Consider the following 9261-nt stretch of genomic DNA (forward strand, 5'->3'; position numbering starts at 1 on the left):
CTCCTTCTGGGAATAGGCTCTGGCAGACAGCAACTTGTAACCAGAGGCAGGCTATATCTGTCAGGGCCTTCAGGGGACTAACTAGACCTAGTGCTCTTCCAGAATATCTTAGCTAGAAATGTCTGCAGGACTGTCTAACACCTGCCACAGCAGAACTGGGTCTAGGTGGGTAGACAGCAGCCAACCTTCAGCCAGTTGCCGAGTCCTGCAAGAGGTTGGCCAAGTTGCTTCTCCTGATTAGTCCAGAAAAGCTGAAGAGGAAAACCAGGAGACTCAAGGTGGCCCAGGACTCAGGTACAGTGGACGTGACAAGGCGCCTTTTAGTTAGTAGACATCCTTTGATAACAGAGTTACCATGTCAGTGGGAATCCCGTGTCACAGACGGCATGGTCAAGGTTGTATAAAGCCCAACAATGGTATTTTTCTTCAGAAAAACGTCTGAGATGTGACGACATTTACCCTAACTATTGTCTAGAACCTGAAGAAGGTCACCAGCATGCCTGTGTTTCTTTCTACACTTGTTAGCATTCCAAATTTCTTCCTGAGAAATATCAACATTGTGTGTTCCCATGCCTATGTCACAGTTTACTATATCCTCACACAACCTTAATTCAAACCCCAGCAGTGCACCTCTTTCTCCCTACTCTATGAGGGACAGACTCTTATCCTTGGACAGGCTGAAGTTTGCCTTTAGAACAAGCAGGGGTTGCTACCACAGCAACAAAGCCTTTGCCTGCATGATGGTACCGTCTCCATTTCTTTCTGGGACACGTTCCTTTCTACGATGTTACTATTACAATAAAATATTGATTTATGAAACCTAGTTTGGGCTGGAGAGACAGACCCACTGCTCTTGCTAAGGTCTGGTTTCCGGTACCCATGCCACCTGTACTTCCGGCTCCAGACTATCTGATGCCCTCTTCTGGCCTCCACGGGACCTGCACACACAAGCACATACTCCTCCTGATACACACATATGGATAATGAGAAACAAAGTTCGTAAATTAAAAAGATAGCAGCTCTCGCCAAAGTGCTGAGCACATCTTTAATCCCAGCACACAGGACTCAGAGGAGGTAGGAGGAGCTGTGTAAGTTGGGGGCCAGCCTGGTCTACACAGTGAGTTCTAGGCCCATGAGGGCTAGACATGAAATCCTGTCTCAAAAAAAAAAAAAAGTAGAAAAAAACATAATTAACATGGTTTTATTATTAAAAGTACTTACATAGAAAAGCAGCAGAGGCAGGCAGATCTCTGTGGGTTCTATGCCAGCCTGGTCTACAGAATGATTTCCAGGATAGCTAGGTGTCTCAAGAAACAAAACAACAACAAAATCAGCTCACAACTACTTAAACAGTGGAGTGGAAATGTGGAAGGTATAGTCTTCTCTTCCTGCAAAACTATTCAGTCTTTCATACTAGTTTAATTTGGGGGAGGGCCCAATATTCTCATGCAAATGCTGCAGCAGCCCCTTCTGTGTCTCAGAAATGTAGCTATCAAAAGCTAGCAGAGGCCAGACAGAAAATCTGTGTCTAGAAAACTGGAGTTGCTTCAACAGGAGGGAAATTTTATCTTTTTTTTTTTTTTTTTTTTTGGTTCTTTTTTTCGGAGCTGGGGACCGAACCCAGGACCTTGTGCTTCCTAGGTAAGCGCTCTACCACTGAGCTAAATCCCCAGCCCCGGGAAATTTTATCTTTAAATCAATAGAAGTTGCACAATTTGGAAAGTAAGTTTTTAAAGCTCTTTTGTCCTTGAAGGAGTAATTTACATTAGCAAGGCAAACCTGTGAGCCTAAAAACCTTGAAATCGTTTACCTTAAAATGAATATTTCACTGAGTAAATAGTAGGTTCTCCCTTTAGTGCACAGTGTAAATATTAGCATCTTAGACAGGCTGTGTTGTTAAAAATATCTCTCTCTGCATGCCTAATCACCACCCCTCAAAAAACCAACCAACCAACCAAGGACAAAACAAAGGAAAAAAAACCCACAGACTTCTTTTGTTTGTTTGAAAGAAAGGAGTTAAGAAATAAACAAGACTAGGCACTGTGACAAGAGCCTTTAATCCCAGCACGGAGGAGGCAGAGGTAGGCAGATCTCTGGAAGTTTGAGGCGGGCCTGGTCTACAGACCAAATCCCAGGACATCCAGGTCTACATAGTGAAACCCTGTTTCAAAGAGAAGAAAAGAAACAAAGAAAATGTTATTACTATCACAGTGCATATGTAACATATGTATCATGTCCTGTCACAATACATGAATAACATTAATTTTAAACACACTAAGCCTTGGTCTGGAGAGTTGACTCAGTGGTTAAGAGCACTGACTGCTCCTCCAGAGGTCCTGAGTTCAATTCTCAGTGACCACATGGTGGTTCACAACCATCTGTAATGGGATCCGATGCCCTCTTCCGGTGTGTCTGAAGACAGGGACAATCTACTCACCAATAAAATAAATAAGTAAAAAAAAAAAAAAACAAAAATCCCTAACCCTTAGTTGACTCATTTCTTCATTAAATTCACTATTGAATAGCCGTAAAGTACAGAATCATGAGGCTTATGCCTTACCATTTGCTCACGTTAGGTTACATCTGTAGGCATAATTTTGGGCTACTTTATTGGGTTCCTATATCTACCAGCCTTCCAATCCTTATTCCACTCTGATCTCTTTCAACACCACAACACTCGGTAGGAGAGAAAGAAAGCTAGAAGGGAACGGGGGCATACACCGCTTCAGACCACTTCCTGCTGATTAGGGACATTGATTTCCTTGAGGCAAGTCCAATCTTCCTTGTCAGAATATCTGCAACCAGCAATCACAAAACAGCAACGGAAACAGCAGGGGGAGCAGCAGCAGTCCCTCTAGGGGCTCCAGCATTTACACCCTGTAAAGAGTCCTCAGGACTCCAAGCGTAAACTGTCAGCAGCTGGCAAAAATCCCACCTCTCCTAGGACACAAGACAAATCATAGCAGTTGTGTGCAATCTGAAGCAGACCCGTATCCCACTCCTGGGACTAAAACAAAGACATTCACATAACATAACTGGGTTTTCAAAGAAACAAAAGTTCTCACTACATAGATCTCTTCCTAATCGGAAAGGTACCAGGCCATCCTTATTTCTCCCACAAGCTCCCAAAAGGAAAGGAAGACTTCTTCCCCAATCATCCTATCTGTGGAGCAAGGGCCCTCCGATGCCCACCTGCACCAAGTGTCTGACTAGCATTTTAGAACAGTGGGTCTTGGGGAACATGAGGCCTGTGTTCAGATGTGCAGGGATGTAGCCACATGCCACTGGATGAGTTCTTAGAACCCTTCAATCTTGTGACTTTTAGAGTCAATCCAGTTTGTATTAAAAGTCAGGAAAAAAACTCCTTAAAGTTGAAGGTCATGATTCAAAATGCCATAAAGGACATTTACTCACGAACACTCAGCGAACCCCAGAAAAACAGCCTTAAGTCGACATTAGTAATTCTCTTTATCTCCCAGGAATGATGGGAAAAATCCCTTGTCATGTTCACTAACCCTGCAGTCTAATCATGCAGTGGCTCCACGTGGCATCAAGCATCCTGGTACCCACAAATCCCTGGGCATGTCCACTGCCATGGTTTCAGGTCCTTCTGAAGAACAGCAGAGTTCTGATACCCACAGAACACCTTCACCTCAGTCTCTTAGACCAGCGCCTGTGGGAGCCTGAGATAAGCTCCATGGTGATGTCTAACATGTGGGAGGCTCCTGTGCTAAATCTCCAAAAGCCTTTAGTCCATGTATTTTTCATATTTAGAACCACAGTTGAATTTCTCCAAAGCCAGCACATGCCAATGTGCTGTCTTTTACTATTAATTTATTAATTTTTGAGACAGTGTCTCCACCTTCCTAAGAGTTTAGATCCTCAAAAAATAAATGCCTATAGCTATCTTTTAACAATTAAAATGGCCACAGTGTGTGTTTGATTATATAACACTCCAGTTTGTGTAATTATTCTGAGGGTTTGGTTCTCATTGAAGAATAGGAGAATGAGCTCCCAGGAAGTTCCAAGAAACCACACAAAGAAACAGAAGCAAGGGCTAGAGGCTACTGTCTCCAGGGAGCACATCACAGGGGCCTCAACTGCCATCTGAGTCCTAGACTCAGCTTGGCCTTGGTGACCTGAAGTCACTAAAGAGGGGCCACCCCAACAACCAAGGCAAGAATAGAGCAACAGCAAAAGCTGTTTCAAACCTTCTCCTCCCATTACGTCTGAACTTTTCTGCAGAGCATACAAAGCGTGTTCCCCAGTCCATACGGATAGCGGGATTGCATATGCTGTCAGCCCAGAATTCATTTCTTTTTTTTTTTTTAAAGATTTATTTATTTATTATATATAAATACACTGTAGCTGTCTTCAGACACACCAGAAGAGGGTATCAGATCTCTTTACAGATGGTTGTGAGCCACCATGTGGTTGCTGGGAATTGAACTCATGACCTCTGGAAGAGCAGTCGGGTGCTCTTACCGCTGAGCCATCTCTCCAGCCCCCAGAATTCATTTCTAAAGTGTCTTTATATTGTTGTGGGGTGCCAGCCAACATAAATATGTTTGTATGTATGTATGTATGTATGTATGTATGTTTGTATGTTTGTATGTACATATATACTTATATGTATAATGTTTTCCTATTTTTGCTTTTTATGTTAATTTGCAGAGACTGCCTGCCTGGAATCAGTCTTGAAAGTTCTGATTTAGCTTGAGGGTCCAGTGAATTACATGTTCTTTAACAGAGGAAATGAGAGAATAAGACAAGATATTTTTGAGCAATTAAATTAGGAAAAAAATTAAAAGTTAGGGGCCAGAGATGACTCAGATGGCAAAGCATGCTGTTCTTGCAGAGCTCCGAGCTTGGATCCCGTGTCGAGCAGTTAATAAATAACTGCTTGTGACTCCCATTCCAGGGCATCTGATGCCTCCTTATAGCATACTCTGTGGTCTCCATGGCACCTGCACACACATGTGCACACCCACACACAGGCTCACACACATACATATAACTAAAAATAACAAAATCTTCTAAAAATAGAAATTACTTAACAAAATTGTATTTAGTCAAGGTTCTCCAGAGGAAGAGAATTGATAGAATGTCTGTATGTCTGTCTATCTGCCTGCCTGCCTGTATCTATCTCTCTATCTGTCTGTCTGTCTGTCATCTGTCTATCTGTCTATCTGTTTATCTATCTATCAAAAAGGGATATAGTAGAGTGACTTAGAGGCTGTGGTCCAGCTAGTCCAACAGCGACTGTTTACCAATAGTGGTGCCAAGATTCCAGTAGTTATTTAGTTCACAAGTGTCATGGTTTTTATATTCTTGGCTCAGGGAGTGACATTATTAGGAGGTGTGGTCTTGTTGGAGTGGGTGTGGCTTTGTTGGAGTGGGTGTGGCACTGTGGGTGTGGCTTTAAGACCCTCATCCTAGCTGCCTGGAAGTCAGTCTTCTGCTAGCAGCCTTCAGATGAAGATGTAGAACTCTCAGCTCCTCCTGCACCATGCTTGCCTGGATGCTGCCATGTTCCTGCCTTGATAATGGACTGAACCTCTGAACCTGTAAGCCAGCCCCAGTTAAATGTTGTCTTTATAAGAGTTGTTGGTCAAGGTGTCTGTTCACAGCAGTAAACCCTAACTAAGACAACAAGGCTGGATGTCTCAGATGATCTTCAGTAGACTCTGGAATCCTGAAGAAGTAGGCTCAAATGCCAGTGAAGGAATGGACTTGCCAGCGAGTGTGAGAGCAAGTTCGCTCCTTTCATGTCCTTTAGATAGGCTGCCAGCAGGAGGTGTGGCCCAGATTAGAGGTGGATCTTCTCACCCCAAAGATCCAGGTCAGAAGTGGGTCTTCCCACTTGAAATGATTTAATTAAGAAAGAAATCCTTCATAGGTGTGTCCAACCCTTTGGGTTTTAGTTCATTGCAGATATGGTCAAGCTGCACAACAGACAGCAGCATCGCAAGAATCTATTTAAAGTTTGGCTTCGAGGATAACATCTCTGACCATGGCACATACTGCACACATGAGCGGACAAAGGTATCTGTTATGGTGCTAACATAAATCGGATCTGAGGCCATGCTTGTCACTGACTTGTGTGAAATTTGTACTGTGCGATCAGGTGTGTAAGGCCAGAAATCAGCCTTGTGTGTTGTTCCTTCTAGAACAGTCTTTCTGGACCTTCCTAGCACTGTGACCCTTTAATACATCTTCATGTTGATGTGATCCCCACCAACCATAAAATTATTGTGTTGATACTTAGTAACTGTAATTTTGCTACTATTAAGAATCCTAATGTAGGGGGCTGGAGAGATGGCTCAGTGGTTAAGAGCACTGACTGCTCTTCCAGAGGCCTTGAGTTCAATTCCCAGCAACCACATGGTGGCTCACAATCATCTGTAAATAGAGTCTGATGCCCTCTTCTGGTGTGTCTGAAGACAGCTACAGTGTGTGTGTGTGTGTGTGTGTGTGTGTGTGTGTGTGTGTGTGTCTTTAAAAAAGAGAATCTTAATGTAAATATCTGATATATAGGTGACATGATATGCAACTCCAAAGGATACTGACCCACAGGTTGAGAACCCCTGCTCTAGAGCAATCCGTCTTGTTTTGAGATAGTTTTTCACTTGGCCCAGAAGGGCTGGGGATTTAGCTCAGTGGTAGAGCGCTTACCTAGGAATCGCAAGGCCCTGGGTTCGGTCCCCAGCTCCGAAAAAAAAGAACCAAAAAAAACAAAAAACAAAAAAAAAAAAACTTGATTCACTTGGCCCAGAACCTGACCCCTTAGGGTCTGTTTGTGTCTGCCACCCTGGCACCACATTCAACTTACATGGTTCTGCATATCAAACACAGGCCCCTGTATGGTGAGCACTTTGTAACTCAGCCAGAATTCCAGGTTGCTTTTTTATCTTCCGGGTATTGTAACCAGCAAGCTGTTTGAATGTGCACGTATGTGTGATTATGGGTCAGTTCGATATTCAGGGATGCAATGGAGGTGTGATATTTGAATGAGAGGCATCCCCATTGACTCACCAAGTCCTTGTTTGCTAGTGCTTTTTGGTGCAATTGTGGAAACTTTAGGGGCGGAGGTACATCACTGGAGGTGGACTTTTAAGAATTCATGCCTGGCCTCACTTGCAGATTGCTCTCTGCTTTGTGTTTGTGGCTGGTGGTGTGATTTCTTGGCTTCCTATTCCGGAGGCCATGGCCCTGCCTGCTGCTATGTCTTCCTTTATATGCTGCCTTTATAGACTCTGTTTCTCTCTGGGAGTATAAGCCAAAATAAACATCTTCTATTATACATTGTTATTGGTGTTTCTCAAAGCAATAAAAAGTAACTAATATAGAGGGTGACTTTAAAAGTTGAAATTTTTATCTTGGACAGGAGTGATGGGCAGGTGGATTTAGCTTCAAAGGTTTAAGTTGCCCTGCCATTTTTTCTCCTTAAAATGGGAAACACATCTATTTGTTACTTTGTATTCTCTATCCTGACCCCTATTGAAATGTCTATTTCTGTCTTGATGTTGAGACAGTTTCCATCATTAAGTAACCCAGGCTGTCCACAAACTTGTACCAGTTCTCTTGTCTCAGCTGCTCACATGCTGGCATTACAAGCATTTGCCACTAAGCCTGGAAGCTCCTAATTACTCTGAACGATTTAGTCAAATCATATAACTGCTCTAAATTTGAAATTCAATATTGAAATATTTACTCTTCTCTCCACATAATTAGAATTTCACGTCCCAAGTTGATAGGGCTGACTGACTTGGCAGTAATTTATTTGTTAGTGCTAAAAAATGAAACAATGTAACTAACTTGTTGAAAAAAGGAAAGAAGACTTGATTTGGAGTAATTTTTTTCTGTATGCAGTGACTGCAGTGTTCCTTTCCTTTCCTCCCAAAGTAAAAGGTACACTTTGTGATTCATTGAAACAACAGCAGCAAGTTTCTATTTATATATGTGGGCATATATATATATATGTACATATATATATAGTGGTGGTTTGAATATGCTCATGTATTATATAGTTATACAATATGTAATATATTAATATGTTTATAATATATAATATATTATTTATCTAATATATGATTGTATTATTTATATATTAATACATATTAAACAGGCAAGTTTATATGCTGGGTTACAGAAAACAACATATTAAAACCATGTTACATTAATCTGTGTACCAGATTATATGTATATAAACTATACCATCATCAGAAGTCCATGTAGGTTGTTAGGTTTCTTTCCTTTCTGTCAACCCATCCATCCATCCATCATCCATCCATCCACCTGTCCATCCATCGTCCATCCACCTGTCCATCCATCATCTATCTATCCATCATTCATCCATCTGTCCATCCATCATTCATCCATCTGTCATCCAGCCATCATTCATGTCCAGGGCCACCCGGCCTGCTTGTGCCTTTCTTTGCCTGAACTATGTGTTGTCCACTTCATGGGCCCTTGTTTCCAAGTAGCACACGTGGGGGTGACCACCAGCCAAGAATACTAAAGACTTCCTGATAGCTTGCTTCTACACTAGAATGAGTTTCACTCTGTTGTTAGTTAGAAGCTTCAGAAAATTGAAACTTATTATAGGTAAGAAGTTTTTGGGAAATCAAAACTTATGCCATTGGTTTCTGACGTGACATATATTTATTGTTACCCTAACAACCAGTTGTATTGTGTGGTTTTTCTACTTATAAGCAAGTGCTTTTTACTTGATTAGATGAGACTTGATCAGAACACTGTCTTGTCTTCATTTCTCATGCCTCTTGTCCCATCCGTCCCACTTCCCTTTCTCGGGTCTCTGATGAAATTCCTGTGGACCAGGACACATCCCTCCATCATCTATCCATCTATCATCCATCCGTCATCCATCCATCCTTCCATCCATCATCCATCTATGTATCCCTTCCCTTTTTCAAGTCTTCAGAAAGCACTTGCATTCCGACCTCACCAGCCACCTGCCCTTTAGTTTTCTTCAGGAATAGTTGATGATATCACGATCTGTTCTGTATGTTAGTAGGTTATGTGTGTGCCTGTGGCCTGTGACAGTGCAAAGTAATGTTGTGACATGAACTTCCGGTTAATATTAACGAATGCCAACGGAGGTCGACATTTCATCCCTGTGACGTTTGCCTTCTACCTCTACTGGCTCTGATATGTACCAGCGAATGACCACCTGTATAACATCTCTGATGTATGTACCAGGAGATGGCTGTCCACCTGTACTGTCTCTGATGTACATAC

General features: G+C 42.3%; 1 protein-coding gene across 1 annotated transcript in view; it reads left to right on the top strand.

The window, feature by feature from the left end:
• Agtpbp1 (ATP/GTP binding carboxypeptidase 1) overlaps positions 1 to 9261 on the top strand; it is a 152307-nt gene that overhangs the window by 4533 nt on the left and 138513 nt on the right. The window lies entirely within an intron of this gene.

This window comes from Rattus norvegicus, chromosome 17 (assembly GCF_036323735.1).
Source record: "Rattus norvegicus strain BN/NHsdMcwi chromosome 17, GRCr8, whole genome shotgun sequence".
Classification (NCBI taxonomy): Eukaryota; Metazoa; Chordata; class Mammalia; order Rodentia; family Muridae; genus Rattus; species Rattus norvegicus.